This window comes from Triticum aestivum, chromosome 7B (genome assembly GCF_018294505.1).
Source record: "Triticum aestivum cultivar Chinese Spring chromosome 7B, IWGSC CS RefSeq v2.1, whole genome shotgun sequence".
Taxonomy (NCBI): domain Eukaryota; kingdom Viridiplantae; phylum Streptophyta; class Magnoliopsida; order Poales; family Poaceae; genus Triticum; species Triticum aestivum.
The window spans coordinates 472,896,658-472,916,968 of record NC_057813.1 but is presented as its reverse complement, the minus strand read 5'-3'; positions in this window follow the sequence as shown (position 1 = coordinate 472,916,968).

Below are 20,311 nucleotides of genomic sequence, written 5' to 3'. Positions count from 1 at the left end.
TCCTTCGACTATGAGATTATGCAACTCCCGTATACCGGAGGAATACCTTGTGTGCTATCACACATCACAACGTAATCGGGTGATTATAAAGATGCTCTACATGTATCTCCGAAGGTGTTTGTTGGGTTGGCATAGATCGAGATTAGGATTTGTCACTCCGAGCATCAGAGAGGTATCTCTGGACCCTCTCGGTAATACACATCATAAGCTTGCAAGCAAACGACTTAGGAGTTAGTCACGAGGCGATGTATTATGGAACGAGTAAAGAGACTTGCCGGTAACGAGATTGAACTAGGTATGAAAATATCGACGATCGAACTCGGGCAAGTAACATACCAATGGACAAAGGGAATAACGTATGTTGTCATAATTTGTTCGACCGATAAAGATCTTCGTAGAATATGTGGGAGCCAATATGAGCATCCAGGTTCCGCTATTGGTTATTGACCGGAGAGGTGTCTCGGTCATGTCTACATAGTTCTCGAACCCGTAGGGTCCGCACGCTTAACGTTCGTTGATGATATAATATTATATGAGTTATGTGATTTGGTGAGCGAATGTTGTTCAGAGTCCCGGATGACCTCACAGACATGACAAGGAGTCTCGAAATGGTCGTGAGGTAAAGATTGATATATAGGACGATGTTACACTACTAGGAAAAACCCTAGCAGTAGCGCGTGTTTAATGCCTATCAGTAGCGCGGGGAACAACGCTACTAGTAAGGCGATATAGTTAAAGGTTAGCAGTAGCGTGGGTTGGACCACGCTACTGCTATATCGACTTAGTAGCAGCACTTTCTACAATGAGCGCTACTGGTAATTAGTAGTAGCGCTTCTCCTAGCACGCGCTACTACTATTTTTTTGTATTTCTTTTTTATTTCATGTTGTATTCATACACCTTTATACAAGTTTTCATACTGCAGCAATTTAGAGAATGTTTTTACATCATAATGAGTTATTACATCACTAGGAGAAAGAACCGTGGACTAGTTTCAAGTGGATGGACATCCACTTGAAACTAATCCGCGGTTCTTTCACCCAATGATATAATAAATATCATCATCATCATCATCATCATCATATCCTTAACAACTTATCATCATAATACATCATTTTCTTATAACACCTCCTCATGATCATCGTTTTCATCAATGAGACATCACATACAAGTTGGTCGCTACACATAATCACAACTACTCCTGATCATCAACTCTCATAAACATATTGTACCTCATAGGACCTACTACATTCTCTTAGGACCTACTATATTATCTTAGGTAAAATAGCATAAAACAAGATAGCCCCTGACTCTTCATTATGGAGAATGGAGATTATCCTGTCTCCAATTCTTGCCTTTCGCATAATGTTGCTTGAAAGAACCTCCTTACGATAGTCCATACATTTTTTCCATTCTTTGATTATCATGTGTTCACCGGTTTTAGAAATCCTATATGGATAGGTGAGATTCGTAGGACTACCCGACTGTATGTTCAAAACATCAAGGCGACCATTCTGATACATCAAATGAGGCACACAATCCATCGGGATTTTCTGTTGAAAAACATAGTAATAACTTCGTAGTTAGCAATGTAGTTCAGTTTTAGAAGTATGCAAAATATGCACGGATGTCGTAATGGTTCAACACATGCACTAGTGGCACATATTTACTAATTTGGAGGAGTTCGATAAAAGGCATTATAATTCTCAATTTCAGTACAATATGCGACCAGATGATTTTTCTCCTGATAAGTTAACTCAGAGCCATCGGTGTAGTTGGTTCTGTCTACCATCTTCCGCACGTTCTTTGAAGAATGAAAATAAGCTATCAATGGAAATAAGTTGTCAACTATTTTGAAATAAACAATATAAATTACTTAATAACTGTGTTTGAGGAACTGACATAGCGGTAGAATTGGAAGCGTATCAACAAGGACCCAAATGTCCAAATTGTCTTGGTCGATGTCAGGATCACCAAGATCCATGGTGACAAACATACCCTCTTGAAAATCATACATCTTGCAAAGTGCTTCCCAACCCGGGCAACCAAAATGGGATACGCTCTCAGAATTGTATAGATTTACCTCAAAATCCATACCATGATGGGTCCTTAGGTTAATTTTCTTTGTTTCATTCCTCTCATGATCTTCAAAACCCATCCTCTTCAAGACATAACGTCTTGCATGGCATGGGATAAGCTAGTCGAATTGTAAAAGACAAAAATTACACGTTGAAGTAGTAGAAGTCAAGCTTAATTACGAAAAAACACTTTGCGTCGTAGCTTACCATATCACAGTCGAAGGCCTCCTCGAGCTTAATGCTAAAGCGCCGACCTTCGTCCAGGTGAGGCCTGTCGCAGAAACCCCGGTTGTCGCCGCACCAGGAGCACTCCCCGGGACCTTCTTCGTCCGACGACATTTCCTATGTTCATAATTCAAAGACTAAACTTGTACAATTAAATATATGTACTACAAAAACTAAATTAGACAATTATTATTCATCACGGGTTGACTATCGGTCTGTCGAGTCTTCTTTTTAAACTCTCAGCTCACGTGGTGTATATATTCGACCGTCGGTGATGGTATCTCCTCCTTTCGTTCCCGAGTGCATTACACCAAATTGTCTAGCACACGGGAACGAAAGAGAATATCCATACTACACTTTTATCACCATCTCTTCGCCGAACTAGTGCACCTATACAATTTGCCATTGTATCGGGTGTGTTGGGGACACAAGAGATTTCTTGTATTTGATTGCAGGGTTGTTTGAGAGAGACTATCTTCATCCCAAGCCTCCCACGGATTGATAAACCTTAGGTCGTCCACTTGAGGGAAAATTACTACTGTCCTACAAAACTCTGCGCTTGGAGGCCCAACACGAGTCTACAAGAATAAAGTTGCATAGTAGACATCAGCTACCTCCTTATACAAGGCAGGTGCTTACGCAGTCCACCCAGTCGTGCGACGCTAAACCACTAACGTCTGTGAGCTTTCGGAAGAAACGTATGACGCCGGTTGCCCATAAACTTATCCCGCGTGGTGGTTAGTGCGTATAGGTCAAAACCAACTCAGATCAAATACCCAATCTCATTAGTGACTTGGGAGCACGCGGTGATGATCTCCTGCCACCCCGTCTCAAGGACTTACGGCAAGGGCCAGGCCTAGCCCACTCCATGGTGGTCTGCCTGCCCGGCCGTGCCTCGTAATTATCTCGCGGATACCATCCAGGTCAACCCGACTTCACATCACTCGCGGGTACCCCTTAGGGCCGACCCATTCTCATCATGTTTATGGGGTAAAGTCAAGTAACCGTGTGTCCATAACACCAAAGGGTGATCCGCGGAATCACCCTCGATGGATTCCATTTGATGTAACCATCAAGGTGAACTAAGGAGGAATCACCCTCAATGGTTCACTCGTGATGGGTTGCACGGCAGAGTCGATATCGGGTAGTGGTGAAGGAGGAATTACCCTTCGTAGACCACAACCGATTAACTAGACTACAAAGATCTCATCAGAAGTGATGTACGAGATATCACCCTCGGCACTCGATAGTAACCCTGCAGTGTCGTACAACTAAGGGGGTGTGATGTGCTGTGTCGGGCCCTGGACGTCGATCATGTTGATCGAGTCATCGATGGTTAAGCGGGGGCAAAGGGGACAAGGTGAGGGGTCACTGATGGATCACTAATCAACCTATACTAAGCATATAAGATAAGCAGGTAAGGTACAAAAGTAGGTTAAAAAAGCAGGCTATGCATTAGAATAAGAGCAATCAAGTATAGTAGAAAAATCTAACGCAAGCACGAGAGAGAATGGAATGTGTTAGAATAAATCCGAGGCATACCGTCGATCATCCGAGGACCAAGCAATCACACGAGGCACGACACCGAGATTTGTTAACGAGGTTCACCGATATGGCTACATCCCCGGGGCCTGACTATGGGCGCTCCTCCCCATGACACCTCTACAATACCGCACCCGGTCGCCCTGGACGCCGGCACATGCCGCCGGCTTCCCCTGCGTTCCGGTGCTATTATGTTGGCATAGGTTACATCGTGTGTCTACCCCCGCTATATATGAGAGGTCTAGGGTACAAGTGTCCTACTAGGACACGACTCCACATCCTATGTAAACACAATACAACTACAAGTCCAACTGTAACCCACCTCGTACACTATATTCGACCCAACTCCAACAAACTCCACCTTGGCGAATATACTCCACCACCTTGAATTCGTCAATGCGTCAAACGTCCATGTACATTGGACTTGAGTATATCCCATGAGCACTGCTGCTACTCCAAAGACTCCATATGACTCCACCTGCAACTTGTAGTCCCTTCTTTTTCTTGACCACAGCCAACACTCGAGCAAAATTGAATTCCTTGTTACTCTAGTTTGTGCTCCCAACTTTCAGAGTACCCGTCCAACGCCATCACACACTGATCACTAACCTGCGTGAAAGTGAACAACTCACATATTGGGGGTCACACATAAGAGTTACCCGAACTCAACATTACCGCTCCTTTCTTGACTCCATGTCTGAAACTTGAAGGAATTTCACCATTGCTTGTAGTCATCCCAAGTCAAATTCGCAGTTGTCTCACCACATGTATGACCACCAGAGCCCTGGCCCGTCTCCATGTCCCGTGCGCACCGCACGCCTCGCCGCTATTACTGCGTCGAGCCTCTGCTGTCCCAGTCGAGTCTCAAGGATCGTGAACCCACACCACTCAACCCCCACTGTAGAGTACCATCAGTCATCGTCGACCGATGACGAGTTTCACGCTTCCATCGGACCACTGGGCTCCAGCCCGAACTGCATGTCACTCGCTTTTCCCTCCCGCTGAATAGGCTTCGATTCTCTAGATCCTTACACCGTAGCCCCTCAATCCAGCTCCACCTCCAACATGACTCCATGATAGATGATCAGTCCACCCTCGCGCCTCATCGACTTCAAGCTCCGTGTATACACCACCTTGAATCAATCCCGCGCCATAGTCTTGTCGAAGCCACACAAGCCCTCGGGCCTACGCCACGTGTTTCCACGCCCCAGAAGTCGGTCACCATCAGCATCACGCTCCTATGTCGTCCTCGCCGATCTCACCACCGCCTTCTGCACCAACCGACTTGCATCGATCCATCAGACTGTCCAGTCTGACCCAGCCGTACTTGTTCGGCTGCATGACACGCTTCAGGCTCTTAAATCGTCTTCTGCGAATTTCCATCCATCACATCACAACTCCATCCTAGCTGAATCGACTTCCCGCAACGCCTTCAAGCATCCCTATCGTGCCAACAATTTTTCACCCTTGTCTGCCATAACCCAAAGTTTCCGGTTTCAACGAACTTCTCCACCTCAAACCTGATACCCATTGGTGCCATGATTCTTTGTACGGCTGACCCTGCGAAAAATACACGAGCTTCCAACATGTGCTCAAGTACACGAGGTGCACGAGCAACAAATTCCTACCAGTACTCACATGTATTAGCACCCAGGCACAACTTCCAATGCTAAGCTAATTGCTTTTGCCTCGCCTCAGCCTTCCCGATGGATGTGTATCAATGAATTATTTTTCTGCTCGATTTGATCTGATGCTGCCTCCGTCCGTGTCCTCCTTTTTTTCATAACAAATCTGGTGAGTCGATCGAACTGCATTGCAGCCCTGCCACTTAGCGCCTAGGCAGCCTTCTGCGCGTCCGCCAGCACACCATGTGCACCAGCTAGCCCCGCTGGGCCAGCCCACACCGCGCGCGCCACGGCTTCGGCCGCTTGGCCTGTCGAGCGTCGTTGCCACGCGCGCCTCTGGAACGCATCACGTTGTGCGGAAACGCTCCTTCACGAGCGAGCGTTGGAACGAGCGATTCCTCTTTCCTCGCGCTCTCGGAAACCAACAATAGATGGGCCCACACATCTTTCCATATCAGCCCATATACGTGCGTACAGCACTGGACCCTCCCTCCTTTTCTCTCCCCGTGAAACATAATCTCACCGCCCCCTGATTCCAACGGGTGGGGCCAGGGGTGAGGCCAGGATTTACCTCAAACATAATCTCCAAATTTGCTAAAAAGGGTAAGTGTAGCCTGTCTGAAACCGCTCGCTGCAGCGCGCGATCTCCACAACTCGTCGAGATTGCCTTCGTCTGACATATTTTCCAATCGGTCACAACGCGCACACCACTTGCTCTACGGCGACTTCATGATACCGATCAACACATCAGACCTTCCTCCAGATCAACAATCCAGAGTCTCCTCGTAACCTTGCTCATGATACCACTTGTTAGAATAAATCCGAGGCATACCGTCGATCATCCGAGGACCAATCAATCACACGAGACACGACACCGAGATTTGTTAACGAGGTTCACCGATATGGCTACATCCCCGGGGCCTGACTATGGGCGCTCCTCCCCATGACACCTCTACAATACCGCACCCGGTCGCCCTAGACGCTGGCACATGCCGCCGGCTTTCCCTGCGTTCTGGTGCTATTATGTTAGCATAGGTTACATCGCGTGTCTACCCCCGCTATATATGAGAGGCCTAGGATACAAGTGTCCTACTAGGACACGACTCCACATCCTATTAAACACAATACAACTACAAGTCCAACTGTAACCCACCTCGTACACTATATTCGACACAACTCCAACAGAATGGGCGATATCGGAATGATCAAGGGGGGTTTGCTTGCCCGGTAGCTCTGCGCAAGTGGCTGGACGTCAGAGACATAGTTGTACCCGATACCGGAGAGAAGCGGGGGAAGAAACAATAAATACAAAGCAAGCAAGTGCATCACTATGCATGACATGTCAATATGCGGTGCTAGGGTGGCCTAACACGGTACTACACGTTGCAGATGGAGAGGGGAAAACATCCGGGAATGTTTTCCCGGTGTTAGGCATTTTTTGGACAGATGAAAGGAAGAGGATGGTTCCATGTACATCATGCTACACGCATGTGACAGATGAAACGGATTGCATTTTCGGATTTGTTGGACTTTTCTAAACAATTTTCATATATAAATTATTCCCATCTGACTTGTAGATTATTTTATATTAATTTTCAGTGTTTTAAACATTTTCTGAAATTTTATTTCAACTAATACAAAAATAGAATTAATGCGACAACATGACATCATTCTGACGTCAGCAGTCAACCAGCCAGTTGACTGGTCAAACTGACGGTTGGGACCCACCTGTCATTGACAGCGGGGTTAGCAGAGTTTAAAACTAGGGTCGCGCTAACTGCCACACGTGTGGCAGGAAGGAAGACGCACCACACGTCTCTAATGTAAACAGATTGCCACGTCATCGCATGCATGCATGCAGGAATCTTTTTGGATTTTTAGTTTTTAAAATGTTTTATCTCTTAAACGAAAAAATCCGATTGAAAATCCGTTTTCACCATTAAATCCCTCGCAATGAGATCTTCGAAACTAGATCCTATGTTGATATGTTTTGATGAAAAAAAATTAGATTAAAATTTGTCATGTCCATTGCATATGAATTGCCATGATGTTTACACTGAAGTTGCCATGATATGTTTCAGCTATTTTCTTCTACATTTAAAAGTAAATTTTGACATTTATAAAACGGGAAATTAAGAAACTAGACTTGCCATGAACCATAAACTAAAATTGACATGATACATGCACGTAAAATTGCCATGGTTCATACAAAAAATAATTTTCATGGTCAAAGTACTGGAGTTGCCATCATCAAAATACTAAAATTGCCATGATCTACAAACTAAAATTGGCACATGGCAACTTTAGTTTAAGCCCTATGGCAACTGCAGTGTAAACATCGTGGCAACTTCTGGCAAAAAAAAATCGTCGAAACATATCAACATGGGGTCTAGTTTTGAAAATCTCGTCGTGACGGATTTAATGGTGAAAACGGATTTTTAGTTCGCTTTTTTATTTAGGAGATACAACATTTTTAAACCGAAAATCAAAAAAAATTCTGCTGGTGTCATCTATTCATACGTGGCAAAATAAATGGTGATGGAGGCGTGTGGGCGATGTGCAAACGCCCACACGTGTGGGCGTTAACATTTCCGTAAAACTAATCTAATTTAACTAATTAACCTACTGAACCCACATGTCAGTGTGTAATTAGTTTAACTAACTAAATTAATTATTTTAATTAGGTCATTTAGTTAATACAGGGGGCCGGAAAGGCTCCAGCGAGCGGTTTTGCGGTGGCTCCACGCCGGCGATGCTCGGAAAAGCGACACAGACGTCTGTTCGGACGCAGCTGGGTGCTTTCGATCGGGCACTTCGCCGCGCGTCCGATGGTGGCGTCAGAACGAGCGGAGGGAGCCGGCAATGACGCCAACGATGAGCCATGGCAGCGGTCGCGTACGGACCAGAGCGGAGACGCGGCTACGAGGTGTTTGCGAACGCGCTAACTAGCTAGGTGGGATCTGCAGCGCACCCGAAGCACGCTAGGGCGGTCGAAAAAGGCAGGGCGGCTCGGGAGCGCGGCACGTGCAGCAATGGCGGCAGCCATTGCACGACAATGGCGGCAGCCAACAACGGCGGCTATGGGAGTTGCAAAGAGAGAGGAAGGGAGAGGAGCTCACCGAGTGGCTCATGAAAGGCCCGCGACAGCTTAGGAGCTGCAAACGGCGGTGAAACGCGACGGAGAAGTTGCAGTGGCCGGAGATGGGGACGAGGACGAATTGGCAGCTGCGGTGCTCCTTGGTGCGCGCGTTGACGTAGTGGTAGCACTGGATGGCGTCAGAACTGCGGGACATCTCAGAGAGGCCCATAGGCGGCAGTGGCCGCGGCTAGCACGGTGGTGCGCCCACGGGCGCCTTGGGCGCCGTGGATCTGGAGGGAAGGGGAGTGGCAGAGAGGGCGAGGGAGCGATAGGGAGTGTGAGGCGAGGTGAGTGGGGCAGGGGCAGGAGCCCGAGGGGTCGGCCTTATCCCCTCGGGGCGTCGCCGGCGAGGTGATCCGGCGAGGGCTCGCCCCTGTAGACGGGGTCGGGGGAACAGGGAAGGCAACCGAGGGGAGGTAGGTGAGCTAGCTGGGCCAGCCTGTTGGGCCTAGGCCCAGTGGGGGGCAGGTATTTTCTTCTCTTTTTCTTTAACTTTTTCTTTTGTTTTTCTTTTCCTTTTCTGTTTTCCTTTTAGTTTCCTTTTATCTTAGTTTTATACCTAAGTTACTATTAATAATTAGGCCACTGCCATAATTAATTTGGCACTTTAAATAAAATATTTTGTATTTGTTATGTTTTGAAATGCATTTAAATAACTATTTTAGCACATTTTTTTTTATTTTAGGGCATTTAAATACTTTATAAAAGTGAGATTCAACATGAAAAATATCCAGGGATTATTTGCAACATCGTCAACATTTTTGTTTTCATGTTTGAGAAATTTGAATTATTTACTTTAATTCAGATTTGAATTGGTTTTGATTCAAGTGGGGATTAGCAATAGTAAAAGTGATGACATGAGACCATTATCAGGAGATTAATGTAGCTTAATTAACATGGTGTTACACTTATGCCAAGTTTGTGCAAAAGCAGGTATGCAAGGTTGAAATTGGCAAGGCGGCGCCACACTTTGGGGTGAAGACTTTGATCATCATCATGCAATCCATCACCATTAAAATGATGTGGTGTTGGTGTCGTAGATGTGATCGTGTGTAAGATAATCTCACAACATAGGGTAGAAGGTTAGCACACCTTGCACCCCGTGTGCAACCACACAGCCAGCTTATGTGTGAGTTGACAGTGCAACCAAAGAATGTGTGGTAAGCTATGCCCTAATGCAGGGAAGTAAGATGCAGGCAACCAAATAAGTTGCAGATGTTGGGTTTTATGTTGTTTCTTCTAAGTCAGGCCTCATTGAGTTGGCTGGGGTGGAGCGGCAACCAAACACACCCCTAGGAGCTCCCGAAAAATTCGCCGAATAGGGAATTCTACTGTAGCACGCATACTGCATCTCATGGTACAAATTTTGGCGGACATTATACAACTACATCATTTGAAAACGTGTATTTTTTTAAAAAAAAAATGTTAGGCATTTTTCAAGAAAAACAAACACATTTCGAAATGCTGAACATTTCTTGGAAATTGTGAAAACTAAGTCAAAATTTCAATTTTTTTGATAATTTCAAACATCTTTTTAAAATGTGAACATTTTTTGGAAAAACCTGAAGTAAAACTTGAATTCCAAAAAAAACACGATCAATTTGAAAAATGTGAATAATATTTGTAATTTTGAACACCTTCTTAAAAATGCGAACATTTTTTAAATTGTGAACATTGTTTGAAATTTGTGAATTTATGAAGAAACAAAAGGAGAAAAAAAAACCACTGCAGAAAGAAGGAAAACCAGGGAAAAACAAACCATTTCCCAAAAAGCAACCAGCTTACAAAACATTTAAACATAGAAATGGGTCGGCCTAGCTTGGTCGCGTTGTTCGTTCCATCAACATTTTGACGCAGCGATCGTCATATACGGTTACCGGACGAAACTAGAAAAAATGTATATATTTGTGACTCCAAATGGGTAGAAGAAATGTCCTGACATGGCTGACCAGACCACGCGAACCCCAGAATAGACGTGACACATAATCGACACCTCAATAGATGTGGGATACAAGGACGTAGTGGCAGATCTGGCGTACACATATAGCATGCCTAGGATCTCACAATAGTCTTTCTACCATAGAAAAAAGTTTTAAAAACAAAAATACATGAATAGTTTCACTGTTGGCCCACCTGGCCCATTGGAATGTATCCGCCATTGCGAGGCCACCATGTCAATGTAGTTTAGCGCGAGGTTAAGGGACGTGTGACTACAAGACTGATGCTACCTCGGCAGGCCCGGTGCAACTGCTATTGCATGTAGAGTTTAAGTTTGTGTCCTCGCATACTGATCTTTCAGATCTGTTGAGTTTTTGTCCGTGTGTCTTGGTGCTTATTTTGTTCGACTGCCTACACTTCTAAGAGATCATCCCTGATCCAAATTCGTTCATCACTCATGGCTTTCTATCTTTTTGGATGGGCGAATTAAGGGGTCTCTGAAATATTTATTGGTAAGCAATTTTGTGCAGGTATGCGGTTGTCAATGCCACTACTTCGGTCTAATTACAATGTCTTTGTCGAAGGGAGAATCTCGTCTTTTGAAATCTATTACGAGGAGCAGGAGGGTTGAGGCGTGAGCTCCACTGCCGATTGCTGCTCCGGCATCGGCGGCCACCTTCTCCGCCGGGGCCCCCACGGGCACGGCGGCCACTCCTCCTGCCCTACGCCGCCCGCGTAGGGCAGCCACCCAGACATCAGGAGCTCCGCCACCCCGCTTGTAGGTCTAGTTCGCGGATCGGCAGTGCTAGTTTACTTCCCGCCCTTGGTCGCCGGACAGGTTAGTTTCTTCATTGGTGTAGGCGTCGAGTTGCAACCCAAACTTTTGCTGCTTGCATGCTTCTTGCCGTCCCTCCTGCCGCCAGTCGTCATGTCTTGCGGCTTCCCGTAGGTCTTGCCGTCCCCGCTGTTTCCTCTTAGACCTAGCCATCGATCGGCTAGTGACCCTTTCTTCCTACGTACGGGTCCGGTTTCTTCTATGGATGGCTTGGCTTTTGAGAACGTTATGCTTGCAAAATATGGCTGCGGTACCGTGGAGCCGGTGGCGGGCCGGAGCCGGCCGGCGAAGGTGCTCGCCGCCGTCCACAACGAAGGCTTCCATCTCTCACCTAGGGCTTTCGCCTCTCTCCTAGTCAGCTGGTTTGGGGGCCATGCCATTGGCTACCGTGTGCTGCCACATCAGGACGACACTTTTCTTTTTCAAGTGGCACACGAGTGCATAGCCAAAGAGATCGTTCTCCGGGAGCCGTGGCTCTCGGGCATCCTTTCCATTAAAATGTCTCTTTTTGCCTCGTCGCTTTCTGCTTGCACCGTAGCTGAGCCTGGACATGCACGTCCCGACGCTCGTTCCCGGGTCTGGAGGACCAACGCTTCTCTGTCGTCCCTCCTCAAACCCCGGCCGGTGCGCGTTTTGCTGGATTGCGATGACAGTCACTCGATTGCCTCTGATCAGCGTGCCTAGCTTTCCGGGGATTCTGTGCGGGCCTTGCATGGGGAGTGGCCTGTCGCTCTTGTTGGCACGCGCGATTGCCATCAATTGTCGCGCTGCTTATCTGCACCAAATCCCGGTTTTGCGCCTTTGCCGTCTGCTTCTACCCAACCCATGCCCGTTCAACGCTCACGCTCTCTCGAGGTTGATGGAAACGCTTCGGCTGGCCTGCCAGAGCCACAGCCTACGTCCCCTCCCTTGCATGGCGGCAATACCTACAAGGATGCCTTGCTCTGTAGCAAGGGCGCCGGCCACTCTGTAATCCCCTCGCGAACCGCGCCGTATCCACTTTTCAGATATCGCAAGCCTAAAGACATGCATAAGTGCTGCTTCCGGTGCCTTTCTTACAGTCGTCAACGGTGGGATTGCAGGGATCCGGCTGTTTGCTGGTTGTGCCGCTCGGTTGGCCACCTTAGCTTTGAATGCAGCCATCGCTTCATGAGCATGCCAGCCCGCCGCCCGCCTTTAAGTAGCAGGGCTGTTGCGGCTTCCCTCCCCACCCTTCCTCTACCTCCACCTCCCCCTCCTCCTCCCTTGCGCGTTGCAGACTATACCACCCTACCCAACCTCCCTGACCAAGCCAACACCGCTATGGAGCCTGTCGTGCATGGCCGCCCCTCTTCGCTAGACGTCCACTACCCCATGATCCCGGACCAGAATTCCCTTGTGTGCCTCGTCAACATCTCCCCACCCAAAGCTGCGTTCCTCCCTTGGCTCAGGCACGTGTTTCGCCATGAACTGGGCATCACCGCCGTGCGCTTCGCCGGTTGCGAAACGGCCGCGGCGTTTGTGGTCTTCCAGCGGGAATCCGATCAGGCCGCCGCCCTGCGCGCCAGCCCGGTTGATGCGGGTGGCCGCTTGGTCTGGATCCTGCCGCACAATGCGGGGGAAAATGCGTTCCAGTTCTCCTACCGCCATGTCATGTGTCTCTCACTGGAGAAGATGTCGCTCGACCTGTGGAACAGAAGGGGGGTTGCGGCCAGCGTCGCCGGCTTCGCCAACCTTTTCCGCGTTGAGCACGCTTGCCTCCACGGCAGCGAATTCTCGAGCATCTTCGTCCTCGTCAAGGTGGAGGCACTGCACCACATTCCACACCACCTCACCTTTCATCGCGTGGACGGCAACGGCATTTTCGCTGACGTCGTCATCAACGAGATTTGGGACGTGGCCCGCACGCTCGGCGCCCCCACAGCCCCACCGCGCGCGTTTGGCCAGCAAGAGGGTGGTGCCGGCGGTTCTCGCCCCTCTGCTCCGCCTCGACAAGGCCACGCGCACCCCCGCTCCTCAGCGTCTCGTACCCCGGGAGGTGGGGAAGGCATGGCCAACTGCGCCTTCCGCGCCTTCCTGCACCCGCATATGGCGTCCGACGGGGATTTCCTCGCCATGCTCAAGCTGGCGGCTCAGCCTAAGCTTATCAAGGGGGCCACCTTCGCCATTCCCACGGTGGCGCAGATCACCCACGAAGACGACATGCGCCTCTTTCTGCAGTCGACTCTGCTTGCTGCGGATGTGCGCACACCGCGAGTTTCGGTCTCCTTCGACCCTGAAGCCCTGAGCTTTTCCTTCACTTTGGAGTTGAGCAACTGCAGGGCTGCGTCCGGTTCCATCCCTGTGCGGCCAGTGAGGATAGACGACGGCTTTTCCCCCTGCTTCGATTACCTTTCGGTGACTCTGGCGCGGGAAAACTGTAGATCGCTTCTTTTCAAATTCTGGCCGCAGCTCCTGGATGGTGGGCTCTGCGCACGGACCCTGCCACTGCTGCCTTCAGTGGAGAGCAGGCACCTGCCCAAGCCCAATGTGCCTACCAGCCTGCTACCCGCAGTTGGCCCACCACTTTCCTCATCAGTTGATACTTTCACTCCAGCCACACAGTTCCCAGCCCAAACCCACTACCGAGCCCACCAAATCCTCGTTTCTCGGTCCATATGCTCTCGGCCTTTCACTCATATTCCAAGGCCGGACCCTGGGGTCCTTCAGAGCGGCTCGATTTCGCCGGTCGTGGCCACTGACCTCAGTCATGGCACCTGCGCTGCGCTCCCACCGCAAGTCGCCACGGTCTTCTGCAGCTGTCGCGAGCCGCAGCGTGAGCCTGCCGCCGGGGACCTCATCTCCAACAAGACCACACTGCAGCTGCTTCCCCCCGTGGCCGGGTCAACTACCACAGCGCCGGCGATACCTGCAGGGTGCCTTGATCTGAATCTGGGCATCGTGCAGGGCGAGATGCCGGCTGCTTCGGATCCGGCGCCAATCCAAGACCAGGCTGTGGGGGAGCCGATGGTGCCTGCATCCCCACGCCGCAGCCAGCGGATCAGGAGCGCCTACGACGGCGTCCGCCTGGGCTCGGTGGAACGTGCTGCCAAGAGGAAGGCGGCGGCCTCCGGTTCCGAATCCAGCAGCGGCCCGGCTCGCCGCTCTGGCTCCTCTCGTCAGAAGAAAGCGCGGGCTGTGGCTGTAGCGGGGCTACTCCAATTGCCGCTCATGGACACTCCTTCTCCGCTGACACGAGGGAAGCTGCGCCAGATTACCCAAGTGTGCGACCTCAACGCACCGGCCATCCTAGATCAAGTCCGGACCCGTTCGGCCTCTGCTGCTGGCGTCACCTCTCCTATGGCCAGCAGCTCCTCCGCCTCCTCCGTGCAGGTCATCGTTCCCTCAAATGAGTAGGCTGCGAGTTTTCGTCAGTTCTGTCAGTTTCGTCAGTTTCGTCAGTCTTTATGTCCCAGCTATCGAGTCTGTTCTACCTTCGCTTTTTATGTTCATGCCAGTAGCTTATCATCCTTCTCTAGCCTTACTTCGCTTCCGTAGTGGAGTCGGTGCGTCTTGCTCCTGGGAACGGCCTAGCGCACCAGTCAAGCTTCGTTTCAGTCTGTATCGTGCTTGTTTCCTATGCAGTAAGCTTGTTTCAGAGTCAGCCATTGCTTGTTTTTCTTCTTCAGTTTCCTTGGTTCTTGTTTTGGGTTGTTTGCTCGTTGCTAATCCATGAAGATTCTAAGTTGGAATGTCCGAGGGTTAGGGGAGGACGATAAGTGCTCGCTGGTTCGTGATGTTATAACCTCCTGCTCTCCTAGTATAGTTTGTTTGCAGGAAACCAAGTTGTCATCTCTCTCAAGTTTCAAATTGCGATCCTTCCTGCCAACTAGCTTCAAAGATCATTCGGTTTTTCTGTCTGATGGTGCTTCTGGTGGTATACTGGTAGCATGGGACACCGGACGAGTCCTGGGACAGGTCATTGCAACACACAAGTTTCACATCACCATGAAGATGACCTCTCCTAATACCAACAGCTTCTTCTTGCTCACCACGGTGTACGCACCGTGCCGAAGCAGGGACAGATCAAGCTTCTTCGAAGCTCTGAACATTGTGGCTGCGTCAGCAGATACACCTTGGATTGTGCTGGGGGATTTTAATATGTACAGGTTTGCTCATGAGAAGTCCCGTGGTCAGATTGGTTGGAGGATGATGGAGGTTTTTAACGCCTGGATTCGTGAACACGATCTGGACGACGTTCAAATCGACAACAGGCGTTTTACTTGGTCAAACAAAAGACAGACGCCTACCTTTGCCAGACTGGATCGAGTGCTTGTCAATGCGGCATGAAACCTTGCCTTCCTGCAATCAGCAGCTACATGCGTGCCAACAACTACGTCTGATCATGTGCCCATCCTTGTGTCTTTCTCTGCGGATACACCAAGCAGCAAGATCTTTAGGATGGAAAACCATTGGCTGGAGGTTGAAGAAGCCAGAAATATCATTGCTGATTGTTGGTCGAGGGGCACCAGACACATTCAATCCTCTGCCTCTCTCATAAATTTCAAGATGAGGAGAACAAGGGCTGCTCTTAGGAGCTGGTGCAGAAAACAGTCCAGTTTGAAGCTGCTCACGGAGAACAACAAACATGTGGTCTCTTTTCTGAACGCTGTTGAAGAGCGGCGCAGCTTATCTGTCTTGGAATCTGTGCTGAGGGAGTTTGCTTCAGCCAAGGCAGAACAGCTCATCATTTGGCAAACGGCTCTCTGGAGACGACGTGCCAAGGTTCGCTGGTGTGTTTCGGGTGACGAAAACTGTCAGTTTTTTCATGCTGCTGCTAACTGTCAAGCCCGGCGTAATAATATCAAGGTTATTGTCAAGGATGGGGTGGAATATTTTCAAAATAGCCAAAAGCTCAGTCTGGCTACAAGCTACTTTGCTGAGATTCTTGGTCAGCCGGCTCTCTCGAGGCCTTCTGTGCAGTTAAGTTCATTATACCAACATGTGGATTTATCTGAGCTAGCTGAGGCTTTTTCTTGGGCAGAAATAGTGGAGGCCATCAACATATTGCCAGCTAACAAGAGTCCGGGGCCAGATGGTTTTACGAACGAATTCTACAAAGCTTTTAAGCTACTACTGAAGGACGATCTTCTCCGGTTTTTCAGTGACCTGCATAGTAACAATGTGTGCCTGGATAGCATTAATACAGCGTTCATAACCTTGCTGCCCAAGAAAGACACTCCTCTGGAAATGCGTGATTTCAGGCCAATTTCCTTGGTACACAGTACGCCCAAGCTAGCCTCCAAGGTTATGGCTCATAGACTGAAAAAGAGGATACCTGAGTTAGTCCACTTACTGCAATCTGGGTTCATGCGTGGCCGATCTATTGTGGAAAATTTCACGTTAGCTGCTGAAATGATACAATATGCTCATAAAAGGAGAATGCCAGTTGTTGCCTTGAAGCTGGATTTCCACAAAGCGTTTGACTCTGTTAGTTGGCACTGCCTGCACCAAGTGCTCGAGGCCCGAGGCTTCCCTCCAGCATGGAATCAGTGGGTTCGTTCTCTACTCTCCACCGGACGCTCTCGTGTTCTGATCAATGGCGAGCTGGGTGATCCTATTCTTGCCAAACGAGGGTTCCGGCAAGGCGATTCTTTGTCACCATATCTATTCATCTTGGTAGCTGACGTACTACAGAGGATGTGTTGTCATCTCTTCCAAGAAGGTACTCTGCTGCATCCCCTTGTCTCGGATAGGTTCTTCCCAGTGCTGCAATATGCAGACGACACACTGATTTTGTTCCAAGGGAACCTGCAACAGGCGGCTATCATCAAGAGCATCCTCTCCCGTTTTGCGGATTTTTCTGGGCTAAGGATAAACTTCCACAAGAGCATGCTTGTACCTGTCTCTATGGACGCGGGTGTGGCAGTTGAGATTGCTCAGCTCCTAGGGTGTCCTGTTTCGACCTTTCCTTGCACATACCTGGGCTTACCGCTGTCTTTGCACAAGATCACACATGGCATGTTGCTTCCAGTTATTCATAGGGTGGATCGGAGACTATCCGGATGGTTGGCCACCTTCCTATCCATGGGCGGCAGGCTCACCCTCATTAATTCTGTTCTCACCGGCATCCCGAGCTATTTCATGTCATGCTTTCCATGGCCCAAAGAATCCATCCAAGCTTTAGACAGTGTGCTGCGAGCTTTCTTCTGGCAGGGCAAAAACAAGGTCAAAGGGGGTCATTGCCTCGTGGCTTGGGACAAAGTCAATCTTCCCCGAGCAAATGGAGGCCTGGGCATCAGGAACCTGCAAGCACATAATCAGGCTATGTTATGCAAATTCGCCACTAATATTCTGCAGCACTCTGAGGTCCCATGCTATCAATGGTTCCCCATGCAGTATTGTAAGAGTGTTGTGCCTCACAGTGCTGGCAGCAGAGACACGGCCATGTGGAGAGGGTTTAAAGAGTGCACTCCTATGGTGATCAACTCATCGCGCTGTGTGCTGGCTCTGGAGATTTAATCTCTTTTTGGCATGATAAGTGGCTTCAGGTTGGCAGGTTGAAGCAGGTCTTCCCGGTGCTTTTCTCCTTTGCCCGAAGACCAACCTGCTCTGTCCGGTCACAGTTTAGCCAGGGCTCCTGGGAAGTGCAGCTTCATCCAAACTTAACCCAGACGGCCACAACAGAGTTAGCTGCCCTCCTTGTCATTCTCCAGGAGGTGGCCCCTGATGATACAGCTGAGGATGGTCGTTTTCCGTCAGTAACAGGGAAATACATGAGCACCAGTTACTTCTACCAGTTGCTCACTTTCAGAGGAATGCACTGCGCAGCAGCACCCTGGGTGTGGGATTCGTTAATTCCTCTCAAACATAGAACTTTCCTTTGGCTAGCTTTCCGAGGGAGGCTCAACACCAGGGACAATATGCTCAGGAAAAACTGGGTCGCCATTGCTCCGTTCGCTGACTGTGACACCTGCCCTGCGTTGGAAAGCATTGGCCACATTGTGTTGCATTGCAGGGCAGCTTCTGTTTTATGGAGCATTTTGGGGCTGGGCTCTTTGGCGCATGCATCATCCGACATCCTCTCTTTTGTCGAAGCTGCTGGCAGGCAGTTGCACTGCAGGCGCATATGGAAGGTGCTGTTCGCTGCTTGCGCTGTCACTTCTTGGCATGCCCGCAACGATCGAGTTTTTCATTCAAAGATATGGTCTGAGGCATATACCAAGTTTTATGTAGCTGATCTCCTTAAGTTATGGAGCCACAGGGCGAGTAAACAGCAAGACAAGTCAGATCTTCTCTATTGGGGTACTATGTTTACTGACTAATCCGCAAATCTGCTGTTGTTGTCCTCTCCTTGCCTCCGTAGTTCCCTCCTTCCTCTTTTTTCTCTGTCTTGCGAGCTTGCACCTGGGTGCACCTCACAAGGTTTTGTAACATGTAACTTGTGACTTCTACAGGTTTTTAACCTGTTTTGGAATATAAGGTTGGCACTCAGCCACCTTTTCTTTCAAAAAAAAAAATCTATTACGACGGAGAAGGCATGTCTAAAATATTTCATTGTAATTGTTAATTTTAGAAATTACTTTGTAGTTTCTTGAATATTTGATCCAAATCATTGTATTTATAATGGTTCTTGTGTTTTAAAAAAGTCAAAAGCATTTTAAAATTACACCTTTGTTTTTCAAAATGCTTTTGTTGGAGACCTGTGTTTTTTTTTTCAGAATTCTTGGAGGCATGTGTTGTCATAACTCAACGACAATGGATGACAAAGAGTGGTGGCCGCTAGCCAAGCCCAAGCTGGAATGTGTGCCATGGGCCACTTTGCACAGCCGAGCTTAACACGTACGACCGTGGCTATGACCCCTAAAAAACAAGAAAGTGGCTATGACAGTCGTGTATATAAATCATTTTCAAAATCAAATATAAAAAAGAACAAACAGACAAATGGCACAATGTGGTGTGTCACTTGCCAAGACCAGAAAAGATGAGAGTGACCATGGCAAATAATACACCTAAGGGCATGTACAATGGTTGATAAGGTAGTCTTATTTTAAGTCTTGCATGTAATTTAGAGATGACAAAAAAAGATGTGTACAATGGGTCATCTCTTAGCCTTATCTTCAAAAGCTAGCTATTCCTAAAAACATGGTGAGACATATTGTGCTAAAAGATCATCTCTTGTCTTCTCTTAAATAAGAGAAGACAAGCCTTTTCTTATGATTTCTCTCTCCTCCACCTCATCATTTATCCTACGTGACATCGCTAAGATAGAACCATTGTACATGCCCTAATTAGCGATTTCAAGTGATTTGGGAGAGAGATGCACCACCTTTAGCATCCATAAATGGGCGAGGCCCAGTATGCAATGGGAAGCGAAGGTTTCCGCGAGCCAGGCACAGGAGCGTAGGCAGTGGCACAGAGTATTTTTTTCAGACGCTGCACACATGTGTCTGCAACAATTGAGTCAAGTGCTAATCGTGCTTCTTTTTTGATCTATTCAACATGTGCGTGCATCCACTTACTTCCAAAAATATGTTCATGGCGCATGACAAAAATGTTCGTAATTTTTTTAAAGTTTTATGGCATTTTAAAAATATTAATAAAATGTAAAAAGTTGTTCTCATAATTTGGAAAAAAAACCGTTTGTACCACTTATTTTTCCATGAAATTAAAAATGTTCAAGCCTTGTAAAATATGTTCATAACATTTAAACAAAATCACGCCATTCTTTATATATATTAGTAACATATAGGAGTTCTTTGCGAGTTTAAGAAAATGTTCATGATAATTAAAAATATTCACACATTTTAAAATATCATGCATTTTTTTGAAAAATTCAACATGTTTAAAAAATATTTAGTGTCTATTTAGAAATGTTTTAATGTGCATTTGACATATCTGTACTACTTTAAAAGAACGTAAGGTTCCCATTTCACCTTTTTTCTCACCACCGTTCGTTCAACCTTCCATGTA